The sequence below is a fragment of the Pongo abelii genome, chromosome 22, assembly GCF_028885655.2.
Source record: "Pongo abelii isolate AG06213 chromosome 22, NHGRI_mPonAbe1-v2.0_pri, whole genome shotgun sequence".
Taxonomy (NCBI): domain Eukaryota; kingdom Metazoa; phylum Chordata; class Mammalia; order Primates; family Hominidae; genus Pongo; species Pongo abelii.
In genome coordinates, this window is record NC_072007.2 from 48,133,839 (window position 1) to 48,155,972 (window position 22,134).

Sequence of the window (22,134 nt, forward strand, 5' to 3'; positions counted from 1 at the left end):
CACCAACGTGGCACATGTATACATATGTAACAAACCTGCACATTGTGCACATGTACCCTAAAACTTAAAGTATAATAATAATAAAATAAAAAAGATATTATTATTCTTAGAAAGGAAATTTGCTGTAATTTTTTCTGATTATAAAGATGATGTAAGCTTGTTTGGAAAACTCAAGCAATATAGAAAAAATATAAAAAGTAAAAATCTCAGTATCTGGGATTTGGGCTATTCATCATCTCCATTTTCTCCTCCTGTGGGGACACAGTTATACTGGTATCTCAGCCTCCCTTGTAGTAGGTAGCCATGAGCATGGTATGTGTGCTGCTTCTGGGCCTGATTCATTTGTACCCTTCCTTGAGATACTGCATAGTCTTTCTCTCTGCCATGTCAGACTGTCATGGACAGGTCCCCCAGAGTGACCTGGGGATCCACACCCTGGAGATGGTAAAGCACAAAGTGGCAGAAGCCTGAATTTACTTTCCAACCCACCACCCCTGTCACTGGACTTTATGTGAGTGAGAAATAAGCTTCCATTGTATTGGATCATTACATGTCTGTGTTTATTTTTCAATGCAGCATAGCCTATCCTACCTAACTAGTACAATATCTTACCACCAGAAATAACAATGTAACATTTTAGTGAGAGTCATTCCAGATTATAAATAACACCTGTGTGCATGCACACACACACACAAACACACAAAATTTTTTCAAGTAGGATCATATTAGATGTAACACCCTTTTCAATTAACTATATCTGGTGCAAATCTTTCCATATATTGTGTCCATATCTCCCTTACAAATGACTTCATGCTATTCCATTGAATGATTATACCATAATTAAATAAATTAATTTTTCATTGATGGAAATTTAGTCAGTTTCCAACAAACTTGGAATGAGCAACCTTGCATACATCTCTTGGTGCAACTGGTCAATTACAGCTTTAGGAGGCAGGGTTAGAAGGGGATTGTAAGGGCAAGACCAAGGTTTGATCCACATTGCCAAGCTGCTCTCCAAAAAGATGAGGATAATCTACTTGTCAATGAACAGTCAATAAAATGTACCTGTTTTTGCCACCATTATCCACCTGGTGTTGTCAAGGTATAGAATCTTGGCCCATTTAACAGGATCATTTAAATATGAGCTTATAGCAGTGATTTCACTTGTATTTCTTCTTTGGCTTTTGATATTGACTTTCTTTTCATGTGTCTATTGACCCTTGATCATTTGGGTTTCCTCTTTTGTGAGTGATTTGTCTGAATATTTTGCCAGTTTTTCTACTGGGTGTGTGATACTGTGATTTACAATAAGATATGCATATTGTATTTAGCATTTATTGCTGGTTCCTGGCACAGAGCTCCTTAAACTCTTGTAATTTCCTGAGCAATAGCGGTGCTAAGGTGCATCTTTTGTTCTAATATTTGGTCTTTGACTATAGTTCCTGACACAGAGTTCCTAATCCTTGTAATTTCCTGTAATTTTATTTTAATGAGGCAACTCTTGGTGGATTCCTGGATGGGAACTGATCATCAGAAAGATCAAACCATGATTAAAAGCTTGGAACTTTCAGCCCTAACCCATCCATCCTCCGGGAAGAGGAGAGAGGCTGGAGATTGAGTTAATAATCAATCATGCCTCCATTATGAAGCCTCCATAAAATTTCTTGAACTCCAGGGTTCAGGGAGCTTCTGGATTGGTGAACAAGAACACATCCCATGCCAGGAGGGTGGTGCACCCCAACTCCATGAGGATAGGAACCCCTGCTCTCAGATCTTTCTACCCTTTACCTTGTGCATCTCCTGATCTGTATCTTTTATAATATCCTTTATAACAAGCTGGTAAATATAAGTAGTGTTTTCCTGAGGACTGTGAGCCATTCCAGCAAATTATTGAACTGGAGAGAATCAGAAGAACCCCTGGTTTATAGCCAGTTGGTCAGAGGTATGGGAGGATGTCCAGGACTTGTGATTGGCATCAAAAGTGGGGGCAGTCTTGAGGGGCTGATGCCTTAACTTGTGGGAGCTGACATTAACTCCAGGTAGATATGTCAGAATTGCATTAAATTGCAGGATGCTGAGCTGGTGTCAGAGAATTGGTGGATGTGGGAAAAAGCCTGCACATCTGGTGTCAGAAGTGTTCTGTTTGAGAATGGAGATAAACAGTGCTTTTCCAGAGGGAGTTTGTCTTGTTCATACTAATTAGCTAGAGCTTGTCCTCCCCACTTCATATTTGTGAATTTTTTTTTTACCAGTGGAATATGCTCATAAAACTGACATAACTACCAAGCTCTAGAATTTAAATGATCTTTGAGGGCTTAGGGGAGCTTCTTTTCAACCTCAGACATGCCAGAAAGCAACAAATTCTGCAGCAGTTTTCTGGTTAATATGGCAATGCAGACCTAGGGAAGATGGAGAGGTGGTTATGCAATGAAAGGGGAGACATGGGAAACACACCAGAAGACATAACATTGGAAAAACATTTGGCAAACATAAAGCCATCCCAAAAAGATAAGTTGCAACACTGCCAGTTGGGCAAGATGATTAAATGGCAGAAATATTTATATTGCTTAGGTAGAAAGAAGGGAATAGTCTCAGTTGGGCAAGATGATTAAATGGCAGAAATATTTATATTGCTTAGGTAGAAAGAAGGGAATAGTCTCAGACATGGAATAGCTAAACTACTGAAAGAATTTAGACCATTTGGGGTCCTTCTGACCCCCTTGAAATTGGAAACCATGTAAATTAGGTTATTAATTATAAATAAAAATGCTCTGGTTATACCACAGTTTCTGAGGAAATCATAAGGCCTGTTACCCTAGCGTTTGGGGACTCCTCTTGGCTAAAATCACTCCCTTGGCCCCATCACCAGCTGCAGTGATTCAGGGGAGTCCCACCTGGGTGTTCCTCTTAGAGCTGAGAGTGCTGAGGAAGGCAAGGAATTCTTGAGTCCTAGAGAGTCCCTATTTTCTAGAAAATGGTAGCTGGGAAAAGAAAAGTGGCCATCTAATCTGGCACTAGAACTGGAAATTTAACCAAAGGGTCATCTTACTCTGTCATTAAGCAATGGGTGTGAAGACACATTAAAAAGAGAAAACTACACGCCAAAATCTCTGATGAATATTGACGCAAAAATCCTCAACAAAATACTAGTTAACTGTATTCAACAACACATTAAAAAGATCACTCATCATGACCAAGTGGGATTTATCCCTGGCATGCAAGGATGGTTCAACATACGCAAATCACTCAATGTGATACATCATATCAACAGAATGAGGGACAAAACCATATAATCATGTCAATTGAGGCTGAAAAAAAAATTGATAAAATTCAACATTCCTTCATGATAAAAACCCTTAAAAACTGAGCATAGAAGAAATATACCTCAACATAATAAAAATAAATAAATAAAAGCCATATATAATAAAACCACAGCTAGTATCATACTAAATGAGGAAAAACTGAAAGCCTTTCCTCTAAGATCCGGAACAAGACAAGGATGCCCACTTTCACCAATTTTATTCTACATAGTACTGGAAGTCCTAGCTAGAGCCATCAGACAAGAGAAAGAAGTAAAGGGCATCCAAATTGGTAAGGAAGAAGTCAAATTGTCCTTGTTTGCAGATGATATGGTATTACATTGGGAAAAATCTACAGGCTCCACCAAAAAGTTATTAGAATTGATAAACAAATGCAGTAAAGGTTCAGGATATAAAATCAATATACAAGAATCAGTAGCATTTCTACATGGCAACAGTGAATAATCTAAAGAAGAAATCAAGAAAGTAATCCCGTTTACAATAGCCACATATAAAATTAAATTACCTAAGAAATAACTTAAAGAAGTGAAAATCTCTATAATGAAAACTATAAAACATTGATGAAAGAAATTGAACTGGACACCACAAAATGGAAATATATTCCATGTTTATGGATTGGAAGAATCAATGTTGTTAAAATGTCGATACCACCCAAAGCAATCTACAGATTCAATGTAAACCCTATCAAAATACCAATGACATTCTTCACAGAAATAAAAAAAATTCTAAAATGCATGTGGAACCAGAAGAGACCCAGAAAAGCCAAAGCTATCCTAAGCAAAAAGAACAAAACTGGAGGAATCACATTACTTGATTTCAAATTATAACACAGAGCTACAGTAACCAAAACAACATGGTACTGGCATAAAAATAGACACATAGATCAACGGAACAGAATAGAGAGCCCAGAAACAAATCCATACACCTGAAGTGAACTCGTTTTCAACAAAGGTGCTGATAACATACACTGGGGAAAAGACAGTCTCTTCAATAAATGATTCTGGGAAAACTGGATATCCATATGCAGAAGAATGAAACTGGACTCCTATCTCTCACCATATACAAAGATCAAATCAAAATGTATTAAAGACTTAAACCTAAGGCCTCGAGCTATAAAACTACTACAGGAAAACATTAAGGAAAATCTCCAGAACATTGGTCTGTGCAAAAATTTCTTGAGTAATACCCTATAAGCATGGGCAACCAAAACAAAAATGGACAAATGGGATCATATCAAGTTAAAAAGCTTTTGCACAATGAAGGAAACAATCAACAAAGTGAAGGGACAACCCCTAGAATAGGAGAAAATATGTGAAAACTACTCATCTGACAAGGGATTAAAAACCAGAATGTATAAGGAGCTCAAACAATTCTATAGGAAAACAAATCTAATAATCCGATCAAAAAATGGTCAAAAGATTTGAATAGTCATTTCTCAAAAGGAGATAAACAAATGTCCAACAGGCATATGAAAAGATGCTCAACATCATTGATCATCAAATAAATGCATATCACAACTATAATGAGATATCATTTCACCCCATTTAAAATAGCTTATATCCAAAAGACAGGCAATAACAAATAAAATAGCTTATATCCAAAAATACAGGTGAGGATGTGAAGAAAAGGGAGCCCTTGTATGCTGTTGGTGGGAATGCAAATTAGTACAACCACTATGGAGAACAGTTTGGAGGTTCCTTAAAAGACTAAAAATTGGGCTACCATATGATCCAGCAATCCCACTGCTGGGTATATACCCAAAAGAAAGGAAATCAGTATACCGAAGTGATATCTGAAGTGATCAATGTTTGTTACAGCACTGTTCACAATAGCCAAAATTTGGAAACAACCTAAATGTCTATCAACAGATGAATGGATATAGAAAATGTGGTATATGTACACAATGGAATACTACTCAGCCATAAAAAGAACGAGATCGGCCGAGTGTGGTGACTCACGCCTGTAATCCCAGCACTTTGGGAGGCCAAGGCAGGTGGATCACGAAGTCAAGAGATCGAGGCCATCCTGGCTGACTCGGTGAAACCCCATCTCTACTAAAAATATAAAAAATTAGCCGGGCGTGGTGGCGGGCACCTGTAGTCCCAGCTACTTGGGAGGCTGAGGCAGGAGAATGCTGTGAACCCGGGAGGTGGAGCTTGCAGTGAGCCGAGATGTGCCACTGCACTCCAGCCTGGGTGACAGAGCAAGACTCCGTCTCAAAGAAAAAAAAAAGAATGAGAATTTTTCCATGGATGGAAAAATTCCATGCATGTTTGCAGCAACATGGAAGGAATTGCAGGTCATTATGCTAAGTGAAATAAGCCAGGCACGGAAAGACAAACATCGCATGTTCTCACTTATTTTTGGGATCTAAACATCAAAACAATTGATCTCATGGAGACAGAGAGTAGGATGCTTACCAGAGACTGGGGAGGATAGTGGGAGGCTGGGGGGAGATGGGGATGGTTAATAGGCACAAAAAATAATTAGAAAGAATGAATAAGAACCAGTATTTTATAGCACAACAGGGTGACTATAGTCAATAATAATTTAATTGTACCTTTTAAGACAACTAAAAGAGCATTGTTGGATTGTTGTAACATAAAGGATAAATGCTTGAGAGGATGGATACTTCATTCTCTATGATGTGATTATTATGCATTGCATGTCTGTGTCAAAACATCTCATGTGCCTCATAAATACATATACCTACTATGTACCCACAAAAATTAAAAATAAAAGATGGAAAGCCTTGGGGAGGGGGGGAAGAATGGATGTGACCATTGGCGTAGTGATGGCTCTGTGCAGTGTAATCACCAGACTTTGTCAGTGTCAGTCCCACAAGTGACTCGGGGCAGGTAGCAGGGCTGAGCCCCCATAGTGGGGTTCTGGGGACTTGGTCCTCCACGGAAGTCCTGAAAACTTGGTGCTCCAGGGAGATCATCTAATCCAGCCCACTTGGCCTTAGACAAGGTGGTCTATGGAACAGCTCTGGTGGAGCAGAGAGAACCCCTCTGAGTACGTCAGGTGAGTATGATGAAGGCTCAGACTTGGAGGAGCAGGGATCTTACAGTTTTCTACAGCTATTTCCCTGCAGGAGGCTGAAAAAGATTTGAGCCCTTGACTTTAGCCCCCATATGTGAATAAACATGAGTGCACCCAGGACATTTCAGGTGCTTCACAGAGGCCAGCTGTTCGCCCCTGCGCATGACATGGCAGGCAGTGATGTGACTGCAACAAGTGCTAAAGGTGCATCTTCTGAAGCAGAGAGTAGAGGGTCAGGGTGTCTTGGTGAATACATGCTTTGCTCCCTGAACACCCATTTTTAGTTTCCTCATTTGAGGTGGCCACAGGAAAGGGTGTTGGCCATGCTGGCCTCTGAAGGGAACCAAGCTCTGATGCAGGGGCCGAGACCAGAGCAGTGCCAGCGGCGTCCCTGTTCTGGAAGGTCTCCGAGGAGTATCCAGGACTGGGGAGTCCAATGCCAGCCGCCTTTTCTGGAGCACTTTATTGATCTTTGGCTGTGTGCCACGCTCTGTGGTGGGTGCTGCAGGGACCAAGCATAGATAAGGGTTCTGTGTTTTAGGAGGACCGGTTTACATTCCTGATGTTCAACTCGAAAATCCCTAGTAGGGCATCTGGGAGAAGCTATCGCAAGGGCTTGGGGTTGCTTCTATGCTTCTAGGCATTTTCTGCAGATAAAATAAATCATTTCTCAGTTCATGTCTGTGTTGCTGTTATTACACGTGAGTACATGCTGCTGTGTAACAGATCACACGTTTACGAACGAACTGACTAACTTTTTGTCATTATGTGTTTTCTCTCCTCCTCGCCCAATCTTTTGTGTAAGTCTGTGACCTGTCTGAGGTTATAACATCATCCTGATGCTGGAAAAGGTTGGGCATTGGCCTAGATTTTTGCTGGGCTGGGTCAGGGCGATTGGCGGAGGGGGCACCTCTGTGGCTATAGCAGTGAAACCTGCTTACGGTGGATTTCTTGGCAGAGAAGGAACATAGAGATGTGCCGCCTCTGCTGAGTGTGGATGGTGGGGATGCATGCAGGTTTGGGGTTAGATGTGATTGTGCAATTGGTCCTAGCCCTACTTGAGCGTAGCTGGTGGGGCTTCCAATCCTGCTTCTCTTAGGCTGGTCCATAGAGAAGCAAGCCCCCCGCCCCCTATCCAGCCTAACTCAGACAACTGCCCTGAATCCAAGAGATAATGCTCTGACCCTGGCCACATTTGCTCCTACAAGCTGTCTCCTTTCTGGGAGTTTCTCTTGCCATGTTTTTGGATCCTTGATGATTGTTTCAGAGCCTGAATGCATGAGTTCAAATTCCAGTCCCCTCCCATTGTAGCTGGGTAGCTGTGGGCAGGTTATTTTACTTCTCTGTGTCTCTGTTTTCTCATCTGAAAGTCTATTAGCACCAACCTCACGGAACTGTTGTCAAGGTTAAACCTGGTAACACACACAAAGCTCTTAGAACAAAAACGGCTCTTAGAATCACAGGGAGGTGCTACAGCATGGAGGTTAGGTAACTGGGTCTGCAGCCAGGTGGCCTGGGTTTGAATCCTGATTGTTTCTTCCTAGCTGGGTGCTCTTGAACAAGTTTCGTAACCTCTCTGTGCTCTGCCTGCACAGCACAAGGATAATAACAGTATTCATCATAGAGGATTATTGCAAAGAATTAACGAAAAAATAAAATGGTTAGAAAGGCCCCTGCTGCATACTAAGTGCTATGCAAATACTGACACATTAATTTTGTTTTACAAATGAGGAAACAGAGAGGTTAAGAAACTTCCCTGAAGTCACACAGAAGTCACAAAGCTGATCAATGGTAGTGTTGAGACTGTGAGGAGGTTAGATCCCTGAATAAAAGGGGAAACATTTCCACATTTCTTCAAAGTATTTTCCTTGTTCTGAGAGACAGAGAGGGTATTCTGAGATTCACCTTAGCCTGTGCACGACCCTTTGCAAATCAGCTGACAACAGCACCCTCATCCTGGCTCAGAAATAACCGCGTGGGATTGCTGTTGTTGCCGTTGTTTTGGTCTGATATGATTTGCTGATGCAAACTGACGGTTACTCTGGGAGGTGATTCCACTGGCTCCCTGGCTCACTTGGGAGGGTTCTGGCTTTTTAGCTTTGCCTCAGGTCTGACCCACACAGGTACAATGGCGTGGGTACAATAGAACCCTTTTTGTATCATTATAATTGTCTGAATATCGTTAACAGTTTTCCAAATTATTTGGTGTCATTTGCACTAGACAAACTGGATATTGGCCTTGGGTAGTTATTGCTTTTCAGAAGCCCCATCTGCCTCGTACCCAGAATGCACATGAAGATGGCATTCTCTTCATTCTCAGCAAACCACAATTCAAATGCTACAGATGCTTAAAAATACTTTCTCTGCCCCCAAACATTCCCCAGTCTTGTCCTTATTTCCCAAACCCTAGGAACCCCTTTCATGTGTCTTACATTTCTTGCTATATATAGCCAATTGGCTTAAAAGTGCGTGTGTGTGTGTGCGTGTGTGTGTGTGTGCACGCGTGTGTGTGTGTGCGTGCGTGTGTGTACTCTGAATGCTGGGGCAGTTTCCTTCCCTTCTAAAGGGAATACCAGCAAAGCTGCAAAACATCTCCATGGAAACCAACCTCTCAATCCATCAGGCTTCTGCAGCGTCTAATACATTATCTAAAAGGCGGGCAGGGACTAATGAGGCAACTTAATAGAACTCACAACATGACATTTTATAACACAATGCCCATTCCTAATCAGCTAGTGGCACCCGAATGATGAAGGAATCCCGTTTTATCCAACTCAGGCTTTGACGGCCTGCAACTTTGGTGGATTTACCACATCCCCTCCTCCCATGCCACTAAATGTAGGTCTCTATAGTAACCTACAATGCAATTTAAAATGATAATTTCTCCATAACGACAAGACTCCTCTCCTCCAACCCAACTGCCTTTCACATTTCTTATGTTGTCATAATGCATTTTCTCTTGTTACAATGATACTTTTCAATTCACTGAGAAAACAGAAGTGATTTCAGGAGAAATATTCCTAATGTTTTTGGTTTATTTTTCACCTTTCCCTCACCCTCTTCTACCTTTTCTTTGTCAGGGGATTGGTATTAAGGTTCTAAACAATATATGTTCAACCTGTATGCATTGCTGACAGGAAGTAAAACAGGTATAGATCTTGCTGTAAGAGAAATAAGTGGTTGGATATTAGACTTCCAAGGTTTGTCCGGAAGTCAGAAATATTAACAGACAGGATAAAGCAGGTATGGGGTGAGCTAAAAAAAATCAAGCCACAAGTATTTTGCACAGGTATATTACTTCACCTCTAGAACTCTTTTTGTATCATTATAATTGTCTGGATATCGTAATAGTTTTCCAAATTATTTGGTCTCATTCACACTAGACAAACTGGATATTGGCCTTGGGTAGTTATTACTTTACTTTTTGTTTACAGTTTCTTCTGTTGTTCAGAATCCTTCTGGCAACAGATAGTGAATGATTCCAAATCTCTTTCAACTTGATGAACTGTTTTGCCTGAAAGGCTCTGGGGAAAAAAAATATAGGATCAGATCATGTGAGACAAAAATTGTGCTAAGTTGTTTGTCATTTTAGAATTGAGATCAGAATGTCATTGCCTGAAAAACTGAGGTTGTTCTGTTTGCCTCTTAGACTTTTTAACTCCTGGTATTTAAAAACCATCATAAATTATTAGTAGAATGATTATAGCAAGGGAATACAATTTGAGAATGCTTGGAGATTGAAATTCCATCTGACAAATCTGAAAGGACATTATGTATGTAAGGAAAAAAAAAACTTCCCAGAACCATATTTCCTCTTCAACAATGTACTGCGTGTCACTGCCCAGTCATGTGACAGGCACAGCTATAACCAGGCAGCAGTAACCTTTGTTTTTCAGATTATAGATTAGCCTCCTTCTTTACCTACATTGTTTTGTAAAATGTTGTAAATGACTGAAGGGTGCCAGGTAAGACCTCTTACTATAAGAGCTCTTACTGTTTATCTTCATTATAGATTAACTCCTCTCTTCTCTCATGCAAAGACTTCATGGCTATCACATTGTCTAAGATGGAATGTTAAATACACATTTTTTTTTTTGAGATGGAGTTTCACTCCTTGGAATGCAATGGCACAATTTCGGCTCATTACAACCTCTGCCCCCTGTATTCAAACTGATTCTCCTGCCTCAGCCTCCTGAGTAGATGGGATTACAGGCGCCCACCACCATGCCTAGCTAATTTTTTGTATTTTTGGTAGAGTTGGGGTTTCACCATATTGGCCAGGCTGGTCTTGAACTCCTGACCTCAGGTGATCCACCCACCTCAGCCTCCCAAAGTGCTGGGATTACAGGTGTGAACCACTGTGCCCAGCCCACTCTTTTAAACTGGAAAGGAAATAAAAAGCTGTACATAAAAGAAAACAAACTGCAACTAATTACACTGTTGCAACTCATAGAAAATGTAATCCGATTACATTTCTTTGTTTTATTCCTATATAAGCAAGATCTTAACTTTTAAGTTTGAAGTGCTGACCTATTTATGTGGAGTATGTGTTTTCCAGATGGCTACTCCCAGCTTTTTGCTTGAATAAACTCTTTAAAACTGTATTCTGATTCTTTTTAATTGTTTCGGATTGATCTGTTGAAGTACATGTTCCTGTTCAAGCTGGGTGTGCTGCAATCCAATTCTGATACTAACCACCTGGAGTTAGACTTCACAGATTAGGGACTCTGTCCTGGAAGCCACAGATTTACTGTGGATTTGCTGTGTGTCTGCCATTTTGCACTGCATTTAGATGACACTGCTTCAGATGTCCACTGCACATCAGGGGTCCTAGGCTACCCTCACTTCTGACCTATGTTCTGATCAAACTCCCTGCTACAAATTCTGGGGTTCCTATGACCCATTCGGGTTCTATAATTTACTAGAATGACTAACGGAACTCAAGAAAGTGCCATGTCCATGTTATTAACCTTGTTCTTACTCCTCATCACTTTGGCAAACCCAAATATTCAGATAATTTGTTTCTTTTGAAAGCTTATTATTATTTTATTTGCTTTTCTGAAGAACTTAGGATATGAGAACTTAGGAGATACACTGACCAAAAACCATGAAGTATATGTTGGTAGCCCTTCAGGGATGTGCCTTGTTTTGACTAGTTGGATTTTCTTGTGAACAATGTCTTAAGTAGAAAATAACCCTCTGTGTTCAATATTATTTCTTGTTGAAAATCTTAAAAATGTTTTAGCTGGCTTTCCTGTCTTAAGAGAGTGTGACAGATACTAATCTTCTATTTAAAATGTTTTAGCTGTTTTTTCTATCTTAGGAGAGTGTGACAGATACTTATCTTCCATTAATGATGCTCATTCTTGCCATGTCTCCTCTTGCAAATATTACCACAACCACTGTTGCATGGTTTTGTGAAGGTGTGACTAAATTTGTTCTGACCCCAGTATACCAGCACATAATATGGAAAATAACTTTTTTATTTAGGTGAATTTCACATAACAAAAAATTGACAATTTTAACTTAAAGTAAACGTTACCTACATTGTTGCACAATGCTGTATAACGACTACCTCCATCTAGTTCTCAAACATTTTCAACAACCCAAAAGGAAATCCTGTACTCACTTAGCGATTCTCTCCTGCAGAAGGCAATTTTTTTATTTCTTAATTTTTTAAAATTTAATTTAATTTTACGTTCTGAGTTATCCATGCAGGACATGCAGGTTTGTTATGTAGGTAAACATGTGCCATGGTGGTTTGCTGCACCTATCAACCCATCACCTAGGTATTAAGCCCCACATGCATTAGCTATTTATCCTGATGCTCTCCTTTCCCCTGCCCCCTGACCGACAGGCCCCAGTGTGTGTTGTTTCCCTCCCTGTATCCATGTGTTCCAGAAGGTAATTATTTTTAAATGAAATCTTCGTTATCAGTCATCCACTTAACACCTACTTATGCCAACTGTGTTAGGGTACTTTATTTCTTTATCACTTTCTCATTTTTCCTAAATGTATTGTATATGGTTATAGGAAGACTTTAGTCTACTGGGTCTGGTTAATCAAATAGTAAATTCTACTCTATAAATAGAATCTGTATCCTTTATTTTATCCAGAAAAAATGGCAGACACACACCAAATCCTAGGAAATGCTGAATGACAGTTTTCCTGTAATGGTTTTGGATTAGAATTATATCATTTAACGGTTGTATTATTTTAAAGATTTCTTTAGCAGGCATTAGTCATGACCAGCCAGAAACGATTGCATATCTGAGTCAATGCGAAGATTCCACCAGAGGAGGATAATCAACACAGAGGAGCTGTCACACCTGTTTGTTAAAAGAAGTATTTCTCACACTGCTTCAGGTGAGCCAGGTTGAACTGAACTGCAACTTGAAGCTACTATTCTCATGTGAGCCGGCTTCCCAGAGTTGCTGTTTGGAGAGACAGATGTAGTAACAATCTGGCTGCACGTGGAGGATGACAGGTCCCTTGTCATGCTAGGAGCTGGGGAGTGGCTTCCAGACACCATTTGACAATGAAGAATGGGTCATGGTTTGATAGGCACCTGTTGTCTATGGCCATGCCACTCTGAACATGCCCAGTCTCTTCTGATAGGCACCCATTCCTCATGGACGGGGAAGGTGGGGGTGCTGCCAGGGCCGTGCCCAAGTGCCTGGTTCCATTTTTTCCCCCAACACCAGACAGCAGCCAGTATCCCAGGACCAGCTCTGGGGCTCCTACAAGCTGGGAGCTGTTCCGGAAAACCCACTCAGCTCTCTGCTCCCGAAGCCTCTGAATGGGTATGGGCTGTTGTTTTATGTGGGAAATTATCTGTCAAAAGAAACGCCTTCTGTTTTCCTACTCAGCATCAAGAGGCATATTTTTGTTGAGAGGACGCTTTATGTTGGGGTCTATGGCTTTGTTGGAGCCAGCTCACATAGACAAGTGAGTGGGAATTTCTCATAGACCTCTAATCTCTATGGATTCGATTTTGACTGTCTTTTGTGAGGATGTAAAACCCACTATTGGTCTTAGGTTCACTGAGGAAAAGGGGCTCTGTCAAGAAGCCATAGACTTAAATCACTTTTAATAAATATTTAGATTGGGTCTTATATGACAGCTCAGAATGTTTCAGTGGAATTGACACCAAAACAGGGGACTTGAGAGTGATGTCAGCAGGGGATGGGATAAGACTTTTCAGTGCTCGTTCCTTCATTGAAACATCACTTTGAACAACTTTTCATGCATGAAAATTCCTTCACAAGAGCTAAGGAAACCAGGCAAGAGACTATAGCACCAGGGGGTAGCACAGAAATAAGAAAGGACATGTTGAAGAGGGAGGGACAGAGTCACATTACCTGTGTCACCCTCCCCTAAACCTAAGCAGCACAGCATGGAGAGAGATGGCAGGCAGGCCCCCAGCCCCAGTCTGCAGGCCAGCACCTGCCGAACGAGCCTCCAAGGCCACCCCAACGCCAGGCCAGAGCCCTCAGACTTAGGCTCTGGGCACACCTGAGGCTCCAGAAAAATGCTGCAATAAACATAGGAGTTGGAAAAGAAGGAAATTCTGTCACTTGCAACAACATGGATGAACCTGGAGCACATTATGTGAAGTGAAATAAATGAGGTACAGAAAAACAGATACTGCATGATCTCACATGTGGAATCTAAAAGAGTCCAACCCATATGATATGGTTTGGCTTTGTGTCCCCACCCAAATCTCATCTCAAATTATAATCCCCATAATCCCCACATGTCAAGGGAGGGACCTGGTGGGAGGTGATTGGATCATGGAGGCGCCTTCTCCCATGCTGTTCTTCTGATAGTTAGTGAGTTATCATGAGATCTGATGGTTTTATAAGTGTTTGACATTTCCTCCTACACACTCTCACTCTTTCTTTCCTGCCGCCATGTGAAGAAGGTGCCTGGTTCCCCTTTCGCCATGATTGTAAGTTTCCTGGGGCCTCCCCAGCCATGTGGAACTGTGAGTCAATTAAACCTCTTTCCCTTATAAATTATCCAGTCTCAGGTCATTCTTTATAGCAGTGTAAAAATGGACTAATACACCATAGAAGCAGACAGTAGGTAGTATGGTGGTTCCCAGAGGCTAAGGGATGGGGAGATGTTGGTCAAAGAACACAAAGTTTCAGTGAGACAGCAGAAGTTCTGGATGCTTACCATATAGTATGTTGACTATGGTTAATTATTATGCATTGTATACTTGAAATTGCTAGATCTACATGATCAGATCTACTACAATTAGACCTAGCGCAAATCGACAACAATTGCTACATCTATACTCGAAAATTGCTAGAAAGTAGATCTTAAATATTATCACCACAAAAATGATGTTTGTGAGAGGGATATGCCAACTAGCTTTATTGAATCATTTCACAATGCGTACATATATTCAAATATCACATTGTAAATATATACAATTTTATTTGTCCATGATATCTCCATGGAGCTGGGGGGAAAAAGAGACAAATGCATTTTTAAAAAGGGAAAGTTCCTGACACCAAAATGCATATTTTTGTTCTGGTTAACGTAGAGAGTTAGCCCGTGTCAGGACAATTCAAAATTCAAATTGAGAAATCACCGGAACTCCTATAGGCCAAGTCCTTTCTCTTCTTAATGCCATATTTAACACCTTCATAATTTTTATGATGATATGACTGTTAGACAAACACAATTCTGAAGTAAAACTGTCATTCAGCAGTTTTACTTCAACCTCTCTCCTCTTGTTCAACTCCTGTCAGAAATGACCAAAAACTGGATGGCTTAAAATGATATAAATTTACTCTCACTGTTCTGTAGATGAAAAGTCTGAACTCCAGGTATAGGGGGTAGGGGGCAAGTTCTCTCCCAGGGATCTAGGGGAGTGATATGGTTTGGCTCTGTGTCCCCACCCCAATCTCATCTGGAATTGTAATCCCCACATGTGGAGGGAGGGACCTGGTGGGAGGTGATTGGATCATGGGGGCATTTTCCCCCATGCTGTTCTTGTGATAGTGAGTTCTCATGAGATCTGATGGTTTTATAAGTGATGGGTTTTCTTGTGCACACTTTCTTTCCTGCCACCATGTAAGACGTGCTTGCTTCTCCTTTGCCTTCTGCCATGACTGTAAGTTTCCTGAGGGAGGTTGCCTAGCCATGCTTCCTGTTAAGCCTGTGAGTCAATTAAACCTCTTTTCTTTATAAATTACCCAGTTTCAGGTAGTATCTTTATAGCAGTGTGAGAACGAGGAGGATCCTTTCTAAGGATTCTCCCTAATACAGGGAGGGTCCTTTCTGGCTTCTTCCAGATCCTGGTGGCTGCTGACCATCCTTGGCTTTCGTGGGTTTATTCCCCAGTTTTCAAGGCCGGCATCTTTAAGTCTCTGTTCTGTCTGCATGCCACCTCCTTCCCTGTGTGTGGTCAAATCTCTCTCTGCTTCCCTCTTACAAGAATACATGTGATTGCATTTAGGGCCCACCTGGATGATGCAGGGTATTCTCTCCAAGTCAAGATCCTTACTTCCATTTGCTGAGATTTTTGGCCATATAAGGTTTGGCCATTTAAAGGTTCCAGGAATTAGGATCTGGATCGTGTAGGCCAATTTTTAAATCTACTACAGTAGTTAAGCAGATTTCTATACCGTAGGACATTTTGAAACATTTATTACACTAAATATAATTCATTGAGAATCTCAAGAGGAGGGCTAAGAACTTCCTAAAATTGTTGAATCTTCAACACCCTTCTTCAAGCCTGCTTTAAAAAAATTTATTCTGAGGCTATCATGAGACTAAAGCCTCTAGGAGTGCTTCAGAAAATGTTATCCTATGGATAACTGGGCAACATTTCATATATACAAACTCCTTGTCTAGCACTCAATACCTCACTCGATCCAACCCCATCTGTCATTCCTAGACTTTCTCTTACTATTTTCTTACTTAAAATCTTCACTTTTAGTATGCTCTGATCACTGTTCTCCAAACGCATATTGTGCTCTCCTGCCTCTATTTTTTCTCGTAAGTGAATGACCACTGTATTCGTCCGTTTCCACACTGCTAATAACAACAAACCCAAGACTAGGTAATTTATATAGAAAAAGAGGTTTAATGGACTCACAGTTCCATGTGGCTGGGGAGGCCTCACAATCATGGCAGAAGGTGAGAGAAGAACAAAGGCACGTCCTACATGGAGGCAGGGAGAATGAGAACCAAGCAAAAGGGGAAACCCTTGATAAAATCATCAGATCTTGTAAGACTTATTCACTACCACGAGCACAGGATGGGGCAAACTGCCCCCATGATTCAATTACCTCTCTCTGGGTCCCTCCCATGATGCGTGGGAATTATGGGAGCTACAATTCAAGATGAGATTTGGGTGGGGACACAGCCAAGCCATATCAGCCACCTATCCCCTTCCCCATTGCACCCCTAACTTGCAGCACCGTGACCCCTTTCTCTCTTATTAAGTCCGGGCATTCTCCAAGGCCCAGCTTTCCCCAAGTCTTCCTTAATCCTCCAAGAAAGGATCTCCTCTTTTCTAAATTTTAGCTTCAGTGTTGAGGTACCCTGGGGTCAATAATAATCAAGTATAGAAATGTGCGAATAGTTACTTTTTTTGTTTTACAAGCATCTTCAAAGTCATCCCTTTATTGATTGTGTTGTCTTTGCAATATGGAAACTGGAGCTAAAACAGGGAGTTAAAATTACAGCATAATGTTGGGGTTCCTCCAGGAAGTGGGGCATTTCAGGTTGAACTTCATTTGATACCATGTCTTAGTTTAAAAAAGTGAAAAAGTGGAGTCTGCAGGTGTGCCTCTCTCACTTGGAATCTCATCATCTATTTCCTTCTGATAATTAAGTCTTGTTCAAAGTAGTGTTTAACTTTTTATGTCAGACTCACGGGTATGGCTCCTGTTTTGTAACTTACCTCCTCCCCCCCTCCCTCATGGTGCCTACTGATAAATACTTAGTGACTACTTGGTTATTTCCAATTTATTAAAAAAACAGATTTTTTAAAAGAGAATGCAAGGAAGAATCATGTAAAATAATTCTGATGAATGCAACTCTCGATTTACTCAAAGAAAGATCTCGTTCTTCCTTGATGGCCCTAGAGTAACATTTCCAAATCCAACAAGAGAAAATAATGAGAAAACCTCCATGGGAGAGATTAGAGATGGGTCTGAAACCTTTCCTCTTATTAAAGCCAAGGAAACAGGGTGGGGAACACACAGAGGCAGAGAGTAGTCTAGATTTTTTTCTTAAATCCAGACTCGTATTGTCCTTTTCACATCTTACTGAGAGAGTTCTTGTTAAGAATGCGTGGTGGAAGAAGGGACTGCAAAGGCTTGTCCCTGGGGTGTGGGGACTTAGCGACTCTTAGGAGAAAATAATTTTGGGAAGGAGATTATTGAAGAGTCAGGGCACAGTGGCCTCTGGGTTTAAATGGACACTTCTGAGTGTGAGAGGTATAATCTGAATTAAATAAATCTCTACTAAGAAAAATATCCCTAGCAACTAAGCAGGGAATGATATTTGGTTTGGGTTTGACTTCAGGCAATCAAAAGTGTGCTTTATCTCCCTGAATTCTGTGAGCTGGACTGTGTGAGTCCAGGAAGCAATCACCATCTATATCCCCATCTGTCCAAGGGGGAGTGTATGGTACCTGGAGGGAAGCACTTGCATATTTAGCAGGAAAGATCACTGGTATTTAGCAATGAAACCCACAGGTATACTCTGGCAACAGTGAGATTTCAGGTGTAAGGTGCAGTGTTACTTGTCAGAATAAACGTACTGCAGGTAGCAAACACCACATATCCAAATCCCATAAGTAGTAGAAATCGGTCAACAATAATTTTTTAGTACCTAATGGAAATTTATAAAATCATAGAGTGACATCATAACCCTTGGGTTTTTTTTTTTTTTAACCTGAATCTTTAAAAGGGTTGAATACAGTACAAGGTGATAAAACTCAACAATATGAATATTATTATAATGGACTTGAGTTGAGAATAGTACGTAAAACAAGGTATGGAAGATAACGATAATTTGTCATTTTCACCTTTGTTTGAGTGCCTGATATGGGACAGTTGCTATGTTACATGTTTTATATGCATTATATATTAGTTTTCAATATATGAATATATTATCTCTCTCTCAGCTTTCAGTGTACCTATTAGTTTATATACACAGGGAACATATTCAAATGCAGTTATACATATTTATATATGTATAAATATACATATTAGCACACACGTACACACACCTATTAGCTTTGTGTATATTATGAAAACCCAGGTGGGGAGCTGGTATGATCAGTGGCAGAAACTCGGACCAGAGGGGTTAAGTGAGTTGCCTGCAGCCTCACAGCTAGGAAGTGGCTGGGCCACAGTTAGATCAGCTCTGTCTGTCTCTTAAGGCCACACTGACGTGCCTCACCTGATAAGCACTACACCCTCTGTTGACGGCAGGGATGTTGTGCTAATTGTGGAGACACCTTTATGAATGCAATTCTGGGCTGCAGAGAAATTCTGAGTCAATATTTAAACATGTAGATATCCCCAACCCCCAACACCTTTGAGCCTGAAATGTCATATCTTGTGATAAAGGTGACATGGAATCAGGAAAGCACACCGGGATGTAGGCGGTGATGTTTTTACTGCTGAACATCCCGGACGCCTTGACTTTCTCCTCTCTAGGAAGCCATCGAGGAGGTGGCTTTCTCCCACTGGTGCCATCCACCTTCATCCGAGTTTAATTCCCTGCAGCACTGGAAGCCAGGGTGCTTCCCCGGCCTGCTTCCCTTCCCCAGCTGAATTCAGGGAGCCTGTGGGCTGTTCCAGCTCACACACCTGTCACCAGGGAGAAGGGCAGACCTGGGAGCTGGGGGGTGATGGATGGATTCTTGATGAAAAGTCCCTGAAGAGATCAGTTCCCTTTCGGTGACAAAGTAACATGAGGCAAAGAGGGCTGCATGAGGTGAAAAGCAAATTCCTCAAAGCAGGTGTTTGCATCAGTCCTGGTCTGGGAGAGGCCCATGGCTCTGCGTGGCAGGCCGTCCTCCGCACCCTCGTAGCTGCGCTCTGCGGAGTTTGAGCCTTTAAAATTCAATGTTCTGCTGCTCCCTCTGACCATCTGCTCACTCAATTTCCAGAGCTGAGGCTCGGCGCTTCCTAAACATGCTGCCTTCTCCCCAGCTGTGGACTGTCCATGCTTCCCTGATGAGTTAGCCATCTACCCTGTACCCTCCAGGCTGTCTACCCTAGACCCTCCAGCTTTGCTCTTGGCCACACATCTGGGCATCTCTTCCAAATGGTCATTTGTTTGCAGGTCCCCTCTCTTTGCTCTCTGAGGGCGCAGGGAAAGGCTGGCACCCCAAAGTCCAGCCATGCAGCCTAACCCAGGGACTGTGCCATCCTGGGGGAGACTTCCTCTCCTGTTGCCCTCTGCCTTGCCTGGGTAGAACCTGCTGTTACCAGAGGTTGATGGGAGGATGAGCAGAAGTGGGAGTGGTGGGAGGTGGGAGATGGAGCCCGAGCTGGGGGTGGAGGTGGTGGGAGGGAGGAGCGAGCTCTTGGAGCCAGGTGGCAGCTTGTGGGAGGAGGGCGGGAGGGACAGTGAGACACAGTGAGATGGGGTGGCAGTTGGTGGGAGGCGGGGAAGGCGAGCGGAGGAAGCGTGAGGCAAGAGAGTTTAAAAATGTGTTTATTTACTTTTCTACTTTGGGCTGGAGCAAAGGCAAGTGGGGGTAGGTGCCTTTCATGTTCCCTCTGGGAGCTGGGGGCCTCCAGCTTTGGAGAGGTGCTTCTGCACTTGGGTTTGGTTGGGGCTCCTGGATGTCACCTGGGCACCCCATTGGCTTGGAAGGGGCTGGGAACACATCCCGCTGCTGGGTGTGTGGGGGCTGGGGGACAGTGATGGAGACAGAGGCAGAGGTGTGTGGAGTTGTGGCCACAGTGATGGTGGTGGCTGCCTGGCTCAGGCCTCTGTGTCTGAGTTGCCAAGCTGGGCTGGTAATGCAGTGACTCATGTCGTGAACAGCTGCTTTGCCTGTGATTACTTTCTGTAAGAGGAGTGGCAAATGAGGAAGGCCAAAGTCCCTGTGAACCCATGCGAGAGAGGAAGACACTGGAGTGAAATGCTCCATGGAGGCTTTGCCCACGCAGGGGTGCCCCCCAGATGGGGGCAAATGGAACCAAGTGAAAAGGTCCATAGCTGCCCCAGAGCCAGACTTTCCATTACCAATCACTTGGAAAGGCAAAATGAGTGAGAAAAATTATTATTGAGGAAGTCATCGGGCAGGCCCTGAAACCTGCTGTTGTTCTGGGAGAAAATGGCCAGCTCTGCTCAGAACCAGGGTCCCCGCCTCCTCCACCTGCCCACTTCCCTGCTCCCCTGTGTCTGTCAGTCCCCAAGGCAGTGGTATTTCCAACTCTCCCCTGCAACACCATCACGATGGAAAAATCACTGCATCTTTCTGAGCCTCAATCAGATCATCAATTAAATAGAGATTCTCATGTCTGAATTGTCTCCAGTCAGGTGGCTGACCAGACAGACTCTCCTGGTGGCTTCCAGGAGTGGTTCAGGTTGATCATCCCAGTGTTAGGCAAGTGGAAGGTGGGAGGCCGTAGCCTGGAGACCACAGGCCCAGGGAGGGTCTGAGACTGACTAGCAAATCCTGCCATTACTGCAGAAGAATAAATGCCTGGGTCTCAGCCATCCCATTACTGGGTATATACCCAAAGGATTATAAATCATGCTGCTATAAAGACACATGCACACGTATGTTTGTTGCGGCACTATTCACAATAGCAAAGACTTGGAACCAACCCAAATGTCCAACAATGATAGACTGGATTAAGAAAATGTGGCCCATATACACCATGGAATACTATGCAGCCATAAAAAATGATGAGTTCATGTCCTTTGTAGGGACATAGATGAAACTGGAAACCATCATTCTCAGCAAACTATCGCAAGGACAAAAAACCAAACACCGCATGTTCTCACTCATAGATGGGAATTGAACAACGAGAACACATGGACACAGGAAGGGGAACATCACACTCCGGGGACTGTTGTGGGGTGGGGGGAGGGGGGAGGGATAGCATTAGGAGATATACCTAATGCTAAATGGCGAGTTAATGGGTGCAGCACACCAGCATGGCACATGTATACATATGTAACAAACCTGCACATTGTGCACATGTACCGTAAAACAAAGTATAAAAAAAAAAAAGAATAAATGCCTGGGTCTGTTGGGCCGTCCTCTTCCTTCCCGGTTTCATCTACAGCATTGATTTTCAACTACTCTGGGTGACTTTGCTCCCCCAGGGAAAATTTAGACATGTCTGAAGTCACCTTGTTGTCATACCTAGAGGGAGGGTGCTACTGGCCTCCAGTGGGTTGAGGTCAAGTCAATCATCCTACAATTCACATCAAGAATTACACAGCTGCCAGATCTCACTGGTGGCCAAGTTGAGAAAGCCCAGTTCATTCCTTCCCAGTGCCAGGGAGAAGGTGTGGGCATCAGAGAGGTGAGTTTCTTACCAACCAAGTAAGGGACATTCATCAGAAGGTGAGGGGCAACGTGATTTCCAAGATAGCAGAAAGAAAGGAGATGAATTTGAGATAACAATTCTAGCCCCATTTCAATTTGCACAAAGACCAGTAATAACTTACAGGAATGTCACGCGGGATGGTTCTAAAATTTTGCTGTTTTGCAAACCCCTGCATGTTTGTACCAGTGAAATGCTTTAAGCCACATGCTCATTCT

General features: G+C 42.4%; 1 protein-coding gene across 1 annotated transcript in view; it reads right to left on the bottom strand.

The window, feature by feature from the left end:
• KCNJ6 (potassium inwardly rectifying channel subfamily J member 6) overlaps window positions 1-22,134 on the bottom strand; it is a gene marked incomplete at its 5' end in the record, with an annotated part of 300,469 nt that overhangs the window by 188,358 nt on the left and 89,977 nt on the right.